This window comes from Meleagris gallopavo, chromosome 13, assembly GCF_000146605.3.
Source record: "Meleagris gallopavo isolate NT-WF06-2002-E0010 breed Aviagen turkey brand Nicholas breeding stock chromosome 13, Turkey_5.1, whole genome shotgun sequence".
NCBI classification, from domain to species: Eukaryota; Metazoa; Chordata; class Aves; order Galliformes; family Phasianidae; genus Meleagris; species Meleagris gallopavo.
In genome coordinates this window covers 18,841,384-18,855,330 of record NC_015023.2, presented here as the reverse complement: position 1 = coordinate 18,855,330, position 13,947 = coordinate 18,841,384, and the positions used below count along the sequence as shown (strand labels likewise).

General features: G+C 49.9%; 1 long non-coding RNA gene across 2 annotated transcripts; it reads left to right on the top strand.

The window, feature by feature from the left end:
- The first annotated feature begins 384 nt into the window (after nt 1–384).
- Nucleotides 385–4,247, top strand: LOC104913076. Of its 2 annotated transcripts, none has more exons than XR_004161234.1 (5): nt 385–1,050; nt 1,855–1,918; nt 2,256–2,348; nt 3,326–3,441; nt 3,576–4,247. It is a non-coding gene; the product is annotated as an uncharacterized LOC104913076 (long non-coding RNA). The 2 variants fall into 2 exon arrangements; XR_004161233.1 differs by lacking the exon at nt 385–1,050 and adding an exon at nt 1,066–1,560.
- Nucleotides 4,248–13,947: the final 9,700 nt, after the last annotated feature.

Genomic DNA, 13,947 nt, shown 5'->3' with positions numbered 1-13,947 from the left:
CAGGTAGTGCAGCGGGAAAGCGACAGCCTGAAAGGACCACAGCACTGTGCTTTGGAAATGGAGAAGTGCTGTTGCCCTGCTGCTTGGCATGCAGATTGTTCACTCCATTGGCAGCAGGGATGTGGTGCTCGGAGCTCACCCTCAGCTTGGGGCATCCTTCCCCAGGCACAGAGCTGTACCCTTGGCCACTGAGCCTCCAGGTCAGCAGCTCCAACGGGGACCATGCAGCAGCCTGCAATTTAAGGATTTTAGCTTGACTTCACTCTGGAGAGTAAAATGTTTTGCTGACTGGAGAGAATGGAATAGCAAGGGAAAAAAACTGATGGTAAAATCTGAGCACCCCTGCTCAAACCCCTGGGGGGGGGAGGGAGGAGGATCACAGGAAGGAACCAGGAGCAGAGATTCCGGGAATTCTGATTTAAAACCAATAGCAATGGGGAAGAAGCAGGCAGAGATGCTGCTTCTGACCTGAAAGTACTGCTTGAAGGTGGACATCTGCTATGCAGTGCTGAAGAGGAAGGTCCTCAGCGTTCAGGCTGCTCTCCTTCACATGTCACCTCCTGATGCTGGGAGATGTCTCAGGGCTGAAAAGGAAAGTGAAAGCCCTCTGTCATGCCCGTTTCCCCTTAGCAATTCTTGTTCACCTGGAGAGCTTGCACAGAGTGATGGACTGGGAAGGTAACGTCATCTCCAGGCAGTGCAGGGATGGGGATACCCGTCTGTGCCCCCCCCGTGCTGCTGCATGACCCTCCTGCTCCCCATGTGTGGGTCTGGCCCCATCCCAGCTGCTGGAGGTCTCCTGGGGACATGGGATTTGCCCACAAGCACGAGAAGACATTCATACAGCTACTGGGAGGGGGGTTGTGAAAAGCCAGCACATTTTTTTTTTCCTCTAACAAATGACCTTTGTCGTTCCTTTTATTTTCATTTTCAGGCTCTGTCCTTCCAGAGGTCAGGCAGTTTAAGAATCTTGGCAGGATGAAAAAAGCAGGATTCATCCTCCTAATTGCTTTATCTCTCTGACCACCACGTCATCCTGCTTCGGCCAAGGTCAGTAATTTTCCTAAATCATCATATCCCAGAATGCCACAAGCCAGAGCCTGGAGGACACATGGAGCTCATGCTGAAAGGCACAGCCTTTGCACAAACGCCCATCGCCTCCTCGGCTTTGTCTCTCCACTTGAGAGTCTGTGCGGTTCTTGTTTTGCAGAAAAAGGAAGAATGATTCTGATGTAACAACAGGACTCTGGGAGCTGGAGATTTATGGGGGGAAAATAAGCAAATAGCAAGCAGCTCTTGATAAAGTGGTGAGAAAGCACAAGCAGCGAGCTGTCATTGCTCTGCCTCTTGAGTATGGCTGATTGCATGGGGTCACACACATCTGGGGCAAGGAGCAGCCCTAAGCACCCATCAGCTAGATGTGCTGCTCTTAATTAACCCTGATTAATTACCAGGTGGGAACAAGTCCTCCCCTGTGCACTGAGAGCAGCACAACCAACCTGCAGTTAAACACTGACGAGTTGCCTCCGCAGTGGATTTTCAGGAATCTGTTGAGCTAAGGTCATCTTTTTGGATGTGCTATAGGGCTGGTTTAAATACCCACTGGGAAAGGTTCTTTTTCTGCCTTTTGTTGCCATTAATGGCTCAGCACGACATATTCCTGTTGTGTACGTGGGCTGGTAGCTCTATCTGGAGGGCCATGTGGCACTGAGTGTGCCATGTGAAGTGCTGCCCTGGGGGATTGCCTTCCCATTGATTCCTCTCCTTTAATTGCTCCTCGAGCTCGCAGCATGAACCACGGGAACAGCTCTTAATCCATCTTCTTAATACCTCTGCTTTATTCCTTCCCATTAGTGATTGGATCATCAGCCCTTTGAAAGTAGAGGTGGCACAAGTGCTTTGCTTTCATCTCTCTCAGGTAAGCATGGAAGTCTGGGTCAAGAATATTGTACGTCCTCCATGCTTCCCCACAACACCTCTGTCTCAGCAGAGCATTTTTCTGTTCATTTGTGGAGTTTCAGCCTGGGAGATTTTCCCCATGGTACTAATTTTTTTCTTCTTGCAACCAAAGTGCTTTTGAGAATTCATTTCTGAAACTTCCCTGCTGCTAATTTTACACCAGGGGGCCATCAGAAAGAACGCGAGAGAAATGAAATCTGTTATTTTGGTGGCTGCATCACCCTACAAGGGGTGATGGGCAAAGGGAAACCCAGGGGCCGCTCCTTTGCTCACCAATACTGAATCTCCTATCTCAGTTCCAATAGGTTTGTGTGATGAAGACCCAACCAGGGCCCAACGTGACATTATTCAATCCCCTTTCAGCAGCGGCACCTCTATTTTCTCACTTGGTAAGGGCTCTGCCTTCTAACCAAACACTTTAATGTGATCGTGTCACATTGGCATCTTAAACACGATCAGTATGAGGAAATACATAGGTGTGCTGGGAATAAACACGTTCCTGGGGAGCTTATTCATTTTACAGGGCTGCCTTAGGCTAAGATTTGGGACTGGGTGAGGTGGGAGCCCAGCTTTACCCTCTGGCAGATTGCTTCAAGCGACCCTTTTTCCCTCTTCCAGTAATTTGCTCCACATTCTGTCCAAGTCTGGAATTTAAATACAATGGGGACACATCTGTGAATTTTTCTGCTATTCGTGAAGGTGCATGATAAGTACTGATGGGTGGATTGGGATGTACGCACTGGTTGGGGATAGGTGCAGGGTTTGGGGATCTGATGGGACTGCAATGATCAGGGACCAAAGCTTCCTTGAGCTCATCTCGCTTGAAAAGGACAGATAATTGCAGATCCTGCCTCAGGTCAGAACAAAAGCCAGAAAGGATGCTCAGGGTCAGAGTAGGAAAGTGGTTTCCTTCATGGCTCATTAGTTATCTGTCTCATCTACCTCTTTTTGAGGGCAGGGTAGGGCAGTTCTCTCACTGCCACGCAAAGATTGGCATGGACTGTGTTGTTGTACCTGGAAAAAACAGATCCAGACATCTGGAAAGGTTTGGGTTGGCATCTAGTGGTGCTCTATGTCACAGAGTCAGAATTGTTCGAGTTGGAAGGGACCTATAAAGGTCATCTAGTCCAACTCCTCTGCATTGAACATGGACATCTACATCTTGATCTGGGTGCTCAGATCCCAGTATCAGCCCACAGTGTGAATTTGCAGGTGATCATGCCCCTCAGAGCTGGGATCAACTTGTGTCAACAGATACAATGGGGAGTGTGAGCCACGTTCAACCTTGGAATTGTTCCCAGGACCATTCCCATCAGCAGCTGTGGTGCTTTCTCGAACCCCAATTAACTGGTTATCATCACCATAGGTACTCAAGATGCCCAACAGTTCCTCCACTGTCACACGCTGTATCTCAAGGCCTTCTGGGACTCCGTTTTTGAGCCAAGAGGTTTTGACACCACAAGAGGCGTCACCTCCTGCCTGGTGAGCTTTTTCCCCTTTCCTGGCCCTGTGGTGTGCCAACAGAGCAGGTCATGGGACAGCCTGCCCCACAACGCACCCACCGCATCTCCGTGCGGTCCATGTTTGACTCTGATTTTTTTATTTTTTTTTTGGAGAGGCCAGATTTTGACCATAAAAGGGAAGAATGGAATGTTGGGCGACAGCCCCGATTGGCTGAGCACCTTCTCGTGATGGTTTCGGGGGAAATAACCAGGTCGGAGTCATTTTCCTCTCCCCCCGTCCCGAGTCAAGAATGAAAACAGTGCGACCAAACCGTGTGGTTCACCATTGAAACCAAGGCAGGACTTTTTGTGTCTGTGCCTCCTACTGTTCTTGGTTCCACCTGCATGAAACCAAGCCCTCACTTCTGTGTGTGAGCGGCAGCTCTGTTTCCCATCCAACATCTCTGTGGCCGCCACTGGTTGATGCTATCTTGGAGGTGAATGGGAGTGATTTGGTGGCCACGTTGGCCAGGAACCACAACTGCCTTCTGCCAAACTGACAGCCTTCTGCTGGGAGAACCCAAGAACCTCCTTCTTGTGGTTGTGTATCCTATATCCACAATCAAAACCTGGTAGAACAAAGTGCCTTTGTGCTTGGACATCCCTCCCACCCAGCTGCGTTGTGGCTGCCCTCATCAGATCACTTCTGTGCTAAAATAGGACTTCACTCTCGTGAGTCATTTGCCTAAAATGTGCCACCAGCACTGACTTACAACCTTTAATAAAAATGATAAAGGAGCTGAGAGGGTTTCCTGGAAATGTTGTCAGCCTTGAGTTGGGAGCAGATATTGGCAGCGAGCAAAGTTCTTTTAAGCTACAAAGGCATTTTCCTGTTTAATGATTACCCTGAAATCTCGAGGCTGAATCAGAGTGTTTGTGAACAGCTTCACCCTTCTGGGAAAGCCGCACCCAGAGAAATTCTCCTCTCATCACCTTCGCCCAGTGAGAACAGGCTGGTGGTGTGGGTAACACTGGCCCTGAAGCCAGAAGCTGCCCCCAGTTGTCACCAACTTCTTCCTGTTTGCCCTCCATTTGGGGCAGCTCTGGTGTCAGTCCTGGCGGGCTCTGAGCAAGCCCTGGTTAAGAAGAAATTCTTCTATTAGCTGCATTCTCAAGGCATGATGTTTTTCCTACAAAAACTCTTCTTGGCTTCCTGCTTGCAGGAATCCCTTTTGCAAGGGAAACATTGCCAGTGCTGGTTGTTCCAGAGCTCGTCGAAGCTTCTTTGGTACTCGGTGCAAATCTTCTTCCCTACTGCTCCTCCGTGTCAGCATTCTCCCTCTTTCTGGGGCAGCACTTTGCAGATAAGCTCCAGAGACCTTTTAACATCACCCACCTTTCCATTGGGCCACTTGCTCTGCTCCCACCTCATGGGTACCATTTCTCTCCCACGGCAGCAGTGCCTTGCATCACTTCACCACCTGTTGCAATTCCTCTTGTTGGTGCTACCACAGTTATTTCTTCAGCAGCGACCACAGCGACGAGCACTGAGACCTATCGCAGCATCTCTGCTTGTCCCCACAAAACCAGAGGGGAACCAAAGCATCTTAGTCATTGGTATTGGAGCAGTGTACTCCATCACCTCCCTCCTGCTCCTGGGCAGCGGTTTGGGAGAGGAGGAAAAGGTGGCTGTGCTCGTTTTGGGGCAGAGATCTTATTCCTGGTGTCGTTCTCCACTATTGTGGGTTATCTGCAATGCTTGGGTTTTGGATAGCCAAAGCCTGGAGGGAGCCTTTTTTGCAAGATAAGGATGATGGTGGCACTGGGAGGGCTGTTATCTGTGTGGTTCAGGGTAACGCTGGTGATGAAGCAGCTCTGAAAGCTGCAGCAGGAGCACAGGTAAGGCCAACATAACCAAAAGTTTATGCAGTGGTTTGCTGCTAGTTTTGCTACACAGACTTGAGTCATCGGGTCCTTGGGTCTGAGCTGTGCTGCTCTACAGTGTGCACGGCATTAGCAGCTGGAAGCACAGCCTACATCCTCTGGGCATTGTGGGTGTAGGCTTGTCCTCATAATATCCCATGGGTAGAGCTGTAGTGATGCCCCCACTGTGAACAGAGAAGAGAGGGGCTGCATTTGGAGCTCCCATTGCTCCTGCCTGGGGATCCCCAGGATGCTGTGAGCCCTGATCCTGCGCAGGGTGGAAATGGGAAATACTGAGTGGGGGAAAAGCAGGAGATCTGTGGGTAACACAGACCTCACACAAAGCATGGCACCTCATCTCAAAGGGCTGTTTTTCCCTGCTAGGGTGGGGACATTGCCCCAGGCACAGCGATAGAGCCCAGCAAGCAGCAGGGAGAAGCGCAACCAGCAAACAAGCATTGGGAAAAAAATAATGTAATAATAATTAAAACCGAAGAGCTGTAAGTAGATGACAGCTCAGCTGGGCCCTGTTCCTTATTTGCATAGCTAGGCTCTATCTGTATGAGGTGCCTGGCTACCAGATGTTAGCACATTTGCATGTAGGGCGAAGGGAGGGGATGTGGCAGTCCCAGGGGTGTCACCGTTGGATGGAGATTGCCACCCAGTGGCTGTGCTCAGTGCCACCTTCAGCCCTGTGAGCACCCAAAAATACAGCATCACTGCTGCAGGCATGAATCTGCTGCTTTGCCTTCCATCCACAATCTGGGTGCAGGGCTCAGAGCTACAGCTGTATTTTTGTATTGACATCACTATTAAAGAATTGCTCCTACTGCCTGCAGCACGACTATTTTTACCCCTACAGCAAGTTCCTCACCCTTATTTCCACTAATTGAGTCTCACCTTCATATAAACACCTCCCCATCAGCTGATGGTGGCTCCTTTCAACTCAGCTGCTGTTAATGAAGCTTATTAGGAGCAGGGTGCTTTTGTTGCAGCATTGGCTGCTGCCTTAATGGTTGTGTGCTTTGTAGGTGATGTGTCCTAGGGGTCGTGTTTGGTAAAGGGATGGACTGCTTGGTTGTTCCATTTTCCTGTTGCTGGAGCTATTAGGGCAGCGTTGTCCTATGGGTATTACTTGTGAAGCATCTCTTGAAAATGCTCTGAGTCTGCCAGCAGGCTTTCTGTAAAGCTTCCTCGTGAGCAGGAATGACTTGCTTCTAAAGCTGAGGGAAGATGACAAGATGATCTCTTCAGGTGGAGTATTATTTCTTGCATGATATTTGGGAAAGCCCCAGTGCTCCATGTGGGTTTGTTTCTCAGTGCTCGGTGCTCCGCTCTCACCCTCAGGCCAAACCCTCATGCCAGTCCTGGTGTGGCTCTGAGCAACCCTTGGTGATGCAGAAATCTCTCTGTTAGCTGTGTTCCCGAGGCATAGGGAGCATCCTACAAAACCTCAGCCTCCTGCTTGCAGGATCACCCAGTGCTATTGCAGGGGGAACATTGCTGGTTGTTCCAACCTGGCTCTGGGGTTGCTTTTGCTTTGTGCAAATTGCTCTGTGCTCTGTAGCATAGAATCATAGAATGGCCTGGGTTGAAAAGGACCACAGTTATCATCTAGTTTCAACCCCCCCTGCTATGTGCAGGGTTGCCAAGCAGCAGACCAGGCTGCCCAGAGCCAGGATATGCCCCAATTCCTCCTTGCAGGACAGCATTCGTGGGAACTGCTCAGCCATGGCTGAACTTTCTCTTGCTGCAAAACTTCTTTCCTTTGTGTCAGCATTTAGTTTACATTTTGCTCATCTGGGAGGGGAAAAAAAAAATAGAGAGAAAAAAAAAACAAGTCTCCAAACCATTTCCTCTTTCTGTGAGAGGTAGTGCTGAACCAGAAGATAAACACAGCTCATTGCATTCAGTGAGACTCTGCTCCAGCTCCTCTGGGCTGCGTTTTGGGGGGTAGAATTGGGATTTTTGCTCTGTGATAATTTGGGGCTGCTCTAAGTGCTGTGAGCTGGGGCAGCAGTTTGGAAGGTGGGAAGCTGGGATAAGGTGTGTGGAGCGCACAGAAAGGTAGATCCCAGTACTGCATCCATCCCTAGGGGTGGGTGAGGTGTGGGGGCAGCAGGCCAAGCTCTGCTGGCATGGCTGGGTGAACTGGGACCAAATTGCATTGCTGCATGCAGCCAAGGATCAACCTCAGCAAACGTTCTTACCTCATTCTGTGCCAAAGCAAAGGTGCAGAGATGGGGGTGTTCTGCAAAGGGCTCTGTGGCAGCAATGACTACAACTTACCAGAAATGGCAAGCTGACAGAAGCCAATTTCCCGTTTTCTGATGGGTTTTGCTGCAAAACCCCTCTAGGTCCTCGCCTGTGCATTTTGGGGTGGGAAGACAAGGGGCTGCATGCAGCTAGGGAGCAAACCTGCTTGGGGCCACCTGCTTGAGACTCTTCTGGAGCAAACCACCTGCTTTGAGATCCCAAACTGAGCTGAACCCTCATTTGCAGAGAAAAATCACTTCACAGCTGGGAGGCCTGAAGCCTGAATCCCCTTTGAATTTCCCGAGCTGTTTGTATGAAGCTGTGCTGGTAACAGATGGATGTTTAGACACAGTGATTCAGGTGAATATGGCATTAAATTGCCTGGGGAGCCAGAAAGCCTGCTTCTGTAGAAGCTTCTTGACAGGATTAAATCCTATTTCCCCACTTGCTGCTGGTGGTTAGCAATGTGGGATCCTTAGGATGCTCAGCACACAGGAGGGGATGGGCTTTGGCAGCTCCAAGTTCACAGCAGGGGGAAGGATTGCTGTGTTGTGATTTCTGCCCACAGCTCTGCTTTGGGAGCAGGTAAATGGAGGTCAGGGCTGTGACCTCACTCAAGGCTGTGCACATTCAGCCCTTTCTGCACCGAGTGGGTGTGCAATGAGCCCCTCCAGACTGCAGCTGAGCCGGGGTTACTGAGCACAGCTGAGCAAAAATGTCACCCCAAGAGCTCCAGAGAAAGCAGAAATTCAGCTTTTTTCCCCCTAAATTAGCCCAGTGAAGGCACTGCGGGGTTTCAAAATGTAATCTCTTCTCAAACTTCCTTAAAAATTTGACTGCATCCTTCGTTAAGCTTTCTTTCCCTAAGGCTGAGGGGGGAGGGCAACCACCTCCCAGCGCTGATCTTTGCAAGTAACCGCTTTTGTTTCAGATGATTTCAGAAAGCTTCTGAACAAAACAAAAAACACCCCACAGACTTTAGGTACAAGGTCTAAGAAATTGCTTTTGGAACAGATCAGCATGTCTTTTTGTGCCGCATCCCTCATATCCATCCTATTTATAATCATCAAATGGCTCCTTAAGTTGTGTCACCTGAGAAGGATTTTTCTAAGTACTTCAATATGGAAACGATACAGATTTAAAGGGTGCCTGGCTTTGTCATTCAGGGCAGCAGAGCTGTTACATTCTGTGCTGATCTCATTGTTGGCACATGCTGGGATGGAGGGGGATCTGGGGAGGCAAAAGCAACCGAGCCCAGGAATCCAAACAGAGCTGCAGCAAGCCTAGCGCTGGGGAGGCTCAGACTGGGGCTGGTACGAGGGAAATGCCTTTGTATGGAGAAGATGGAGCCCTTCCGAGCTGCTCTGAGAGATCCTCATCTGGCTTCTGTTGGAGGCTGCCTCCCCCTAGCGAGTGCGAGCAGAGCCCGCAGGCAGCTGCTGTGCCTTCAGCCCTGTGCCGCAAGAGCTGCAGGTTCTGTGCATGCTATGGATGCAGAGATGTGCTGTGCATCTCGGTGCTGTGCATCTCGGTGCTGTGCATCTCGGTGCTGTGCATCTCGGTGCTGTGCATCTCGGTGCTGTGCATCTCGGTGCTGTGCATGGTGTGGGTGTAATGCTGTGCACGCACATCAGATGTTGAGCTGCATGCATCTCAGGTGCTGTGCATGATGTGGGTGTAATGCTGTGCACGCACATCAGATGTTGAGCTGCATGCATCTCAGGTGCTGTGCATGGTGTGGGTACAATGCTGTGCTTGCATCTTGGTGCTGTGCAGGGACATCAGGTGTTGTGCTGCACGCATCTCAGGTGCTGTGTTTGCACCTTGAGCGTTCTGCTTGCATTTTGGGTGTTGAGCACTCCCTGGATATCTCCTCTTCCTTGTGTGCTGTGCACATCACAGCTGTTAGTTTAATCAGAGCATCTGAGCTGAGGGTGCAGCAACTGTTTGCTGTGCTGTTACATAGGGAACAGTGGCAATGCCCAGGACAGCAGTGCAGACTGTTCTTGTCCTTGCAAGAGGTCTGCAAGTACGCAGGTAAGTGAGCAGCATGAGTTCATGGAGAGTTAGTGCTCTGCATCAAGTGGCTGCTGTGTTTTCCAGCCCATCCTATGTCCCCCAGGCAGGATTTGCTGTGCAGTTGGATATTTGTTTGCTGTTAAGGGCATGCTGTCATCCAACAAGCTGTATGATTTCACTGCATCCTCGAGGGCTCGCCTGCAGCTCTAGCTCCTCCAGGCTGCATTAACAATCAGTGCAGGCAGAACAAAGCTGCACCACCACCCAAGGGTTCTCCGTGCACATCTGAAGGGAAATTTATTTCCCCAGCAGCAAGGATTGCAGTTCATGCTTTTTGCTGGCCGGGGGCAACAAAGGCTGCTGGAGGTTTCATAAGAAAATGCCCTTTTCTGTGCCGGGAGGGGTGGGTTTGTGCCTATCTGAGAAGCATGGCAACTGCCTTGGGCCCCTCAGGAACAAGGGAATAGGAGAGGATGCATAGGCAAGAGAGCTGATGAATGGCATCAGACTGCAGTGGCTGTTCTGATCTCACACAGGGAACGGGCAGGGTGCACTGCACCAAAGGCCAAAATAAATGAGCTGAACGTGTTGTAAAAATGAAGCTTGCAGATGCCAAACAGCAGTGTTGCAGAGTATGCTTGGCTAATTCGGCTGGTTGCTGTGAAAATCAATATTGTGGGGCAATAAAAGCCACAAGGCAGCTTTGCTTGTGTCAGAATTGTAGAGTAAGAGGTGCCCTCCACACTCCTTACAATGTGGATCTGTTTCTGTTGTGCTTCTGCCCTGTTTGCCCAGTGTCAAGCAGAACTCCATCCAGCCTGCATCCAGCATAGCAGCAATAAACCCACTGCACCCATGTCCTTCCCACCACACATCCCAGGGCTGCTTTCCTTCCCACCTCTCCTGGGCTAATGGGATCAGCCACCAGCCAAGGCTTTCACTTCAAAGCCTGCTTGCCCCCCTGCCCTTGTTTTGCTTTGCTCTACTGCTGAATTTCCTCCCTCCTTGAAGATACGTATCTCCCCTTGCCCTTATACAGCACCTATTACCCTGCTACCTACGTGTCACACTCCTGTGACCCCCACTAAATCTCCCAGGGATGGAGAGGTCTGCAGGGCCGATAGTGACAGTCCCACAGGTGCCATATAACAGTGAGGGGGCTGTTTCCACCAAAGGGTCCCTGACACACAGCAGAGCCCATACATCAGCTGGGGGCTTTGATTCAGATAGTGATCTGTGGGGGGATCACCCTGATTAACAGCCAGGGCTGGAGTTTATGGCTCTGGTTTCCCCCTGATGATTGCATTTTGGCATCTGAGGGAACAGCAGCAGCAGCACAGGGTGATGGTGTGCTGCAGGAGATCCTCTCCCGGGAGGAAATGCGGGGTGCAGGGGGTTTTGTCCATCTTCTTCCCACCAGTAAAATAGCAATAATTTTATTCAAAATTGTTAGGGAAACACATTTGATCTAAAATTAAAGATAGGGTAAGTAGAAGAAAATGGTAAATAAGAACTGCTTGGGTACACAATATTCCTGTTTTTCTCCCTCCCATGCATTCCAGTATCTGTTCCTGTGCTTTTGTCCATCGGGCAGAAGTAATACAGGGGATAGGGAGAAGAATTTGGATGTTTTATGGGGATATGCAGCACAAAGGTGCAAGCATCTACTGCGTTATGCTGTGTGGAGGTGTGGTGTGGGTATAACTGCATCTACTGAAGGATTCACTGGAAGGAGCGTCCCTTTGCAGTGCTTTCCAGTGCAGCAAAAGGGTCTGTTCTGCATTTAAGCCAGACCCCTTCCCATGCATTTAGTGCTCGGTTGCACTTTGGTTTGCTTGCTTTCTTCCCATTGAGAACCTCTGAACATCACTGCAAGCGTCACCCAACCTTCAGGGCTCAGAGCTGCACCTGCATTGCCTGGGGAGCATCTCCAGGTATGGGAATGAGCATCTGCAGATCCCACCTCAGAGCTGCTTTGCTCATCCCCGCGAGCATCACCAGACCCTCCTCCTCCGAGTGGTAGCTAACCGTGTTCCCAAACACTATCTGCTGTTATTGCATTAATTACAGTAATCTAATGGGAAACATAAACAGGAAGGCTGAGAGGGAGATAAGGGGCGCGAGGCAGGGTGAGAAGCTCCCTCTGGTGCAAGGAATGGGGTTCAGAGGAAAGTTCACTTCCCAGCTCGCGGCTGGCGGCCGCTCAAACGCGTTAATGAGGGCGGGCCGATAGCCATAGGGACAGCGTCCTCCTTCCCTTCCCCTCTTGGTGACAGTCGCATTCCTCAGCCTGAAATTCAGCTGCAGAGGGATAACGCCTTCGGTGCGTGAAGGAGCTGCTGTGCTGTCCAAGAGCTGTATTGTAGCTATTACTATTATATTATTACTATTATTTACCCATGTTTAAATCCCATCCAAGCTGAGCTGCTTTGCTCTGAAGCCCTCTGATCTTCTTCCGATTCCACCTCTTGAGTCAGGTAGGTGTGTGAGGAGGAAAGGAAGAGAGTGAAATTTCTGCTTATACCACCTGCTTTGGCATCAAAGCGACAAGTGGGGATCATTCGGGTTGCTAAAGCCATTTATTTTCATTCAGTTCAGTTTCCACAACACTCAACACCTTCCATCACACTCCCTACTCTATCCTGATGCTGGATGGCCATTGAATGTAGCATTCAAATCTGGCTTGTCTAGTCTAATCTACTCTACTCTCTTCTGTCCACTCTGGTCGTCTACTCCACTCTGGTCGTCTACTCCACTCTGGTCTTCTACTCTACTCTTCTTATGATTCTACTCTACTCCTTTCTCCCACTCCTCTCTTCCGCTCTACTTTCTTCATGATTCTATTATTTTATTACTCTACTCTACGGATGCCACAAACCCAAGACAAAGTACCACCATCCTGTGCCCTCATTGGGTGAAAATCACCTCTCCCTGCAAATCTTGCCTTGGTTTTTGCAACCCTGGACATGCAGGAGCTGCATGCACGGGTGGTGTTGGACGGAAGCTTTCTGTGCATGGACCAGCCCCATCTGCTTGGGTGCCTTCATCCACTGGTAATTTTTTGGAGGTTGCGCACCAGGCTAGTTATGGAAAGGCCCCTCTTTCTATAGAGGAAAAACCTGTTCTGAATGGCCAGGCAGAAGGGAGACTTGCTCCAGCATAGATCTTTCCTTCATAAAAGAATTTTGGAAAGGGAAAAAGAAGGGACAGAGTGGGCTTTGTGAACCACTGTGGTTTAGAGGCATGGGGCTGTGGTCGACAGCCCAGACCTGCACCAAAATGTAGCTTTGCTCTTAAAAAGAAGCACATCTGCGCATGCACAAACACACATATAGATGTGTGTACACCTACATAACCTGGTCCTGTGTGGATAGGTATGGCTGGTTGTTTTTTTTTACCTCTCCAGAAGTGCCCTGGTAACTGCAGCATCAGTGCACATGACTGAAAGCAGAGCCTGGGAGGTAGATGCAGAGGTTGGAAATTGTTGGAAAGAGAGTGTGTGTGCTCTGTGGGCAGTGAGCCCTGCTTGGAGGGGAAAGGCCCCTTCCTTGGAGATCTGCAATGCCCTGACATCCCTCAGAGGCTGGGAGCTGTGCCTGGAGCTGTGTCCTCAGTTAGTTTCTGAGTGTTCTGTTGGGGGTGGATTATAGTTCAGTGACTTTGAGGGGGAAAATTATTTTGCTCCAACCAAGATAAATTATGATTTTTATTTCCAGCCTGTTCTGCAAGCAGGTTTTGTTTCTCTTTCACAGCAAGCCTTTGTGTTTCCATTTGGAAGGGGAGGAAAAAGTCACTCTGATGCTCTGGCAAACAATTTCACCCTTCCTGCCCTGCTTGAGCCTGACTGCATTGCAGAAAATCTGCTCATCTCTTGTCAAAGTCTAAATCAAATGGATTTTAGGGATTTTGAAGCTGTTGCAAGTGAGAGCGCAGCCCTCTCCCCTCCTTTTGTGCAAGCCCACAGTGTCTCTCCTGCCAAGCCTGTTGCTTTGACTTCATCAGCTTTTATATCGGTGCAATTGAGAGCATAGCGTGTCTCTGAACCCCTTTGAACTCCCTTGTCGAGAGCACAAGGGAAGCATGTAAAGCCAGCTATTAAAAGGCCTCTCTCCTAATGCTGCTCCATTTAAAAATACATCTGGAACAATAAAAGCATCGCTGGTGCCAGCGCTGGGCTGAGGTCCGGCCGGCGCTCGGCTCACAGCTGCCCTGTTTGCCTTGCTTTCAAGTCCTCTTCTTTATAACGAGAGAAAAGCGACGCGTCTGCTGGTCTGCTCTGAAATGCCCGCTTCCCAGAAGGTGGATTTGTGAATGGTTCTTGGTCATTATGCACCTTGGGGCTGTAATT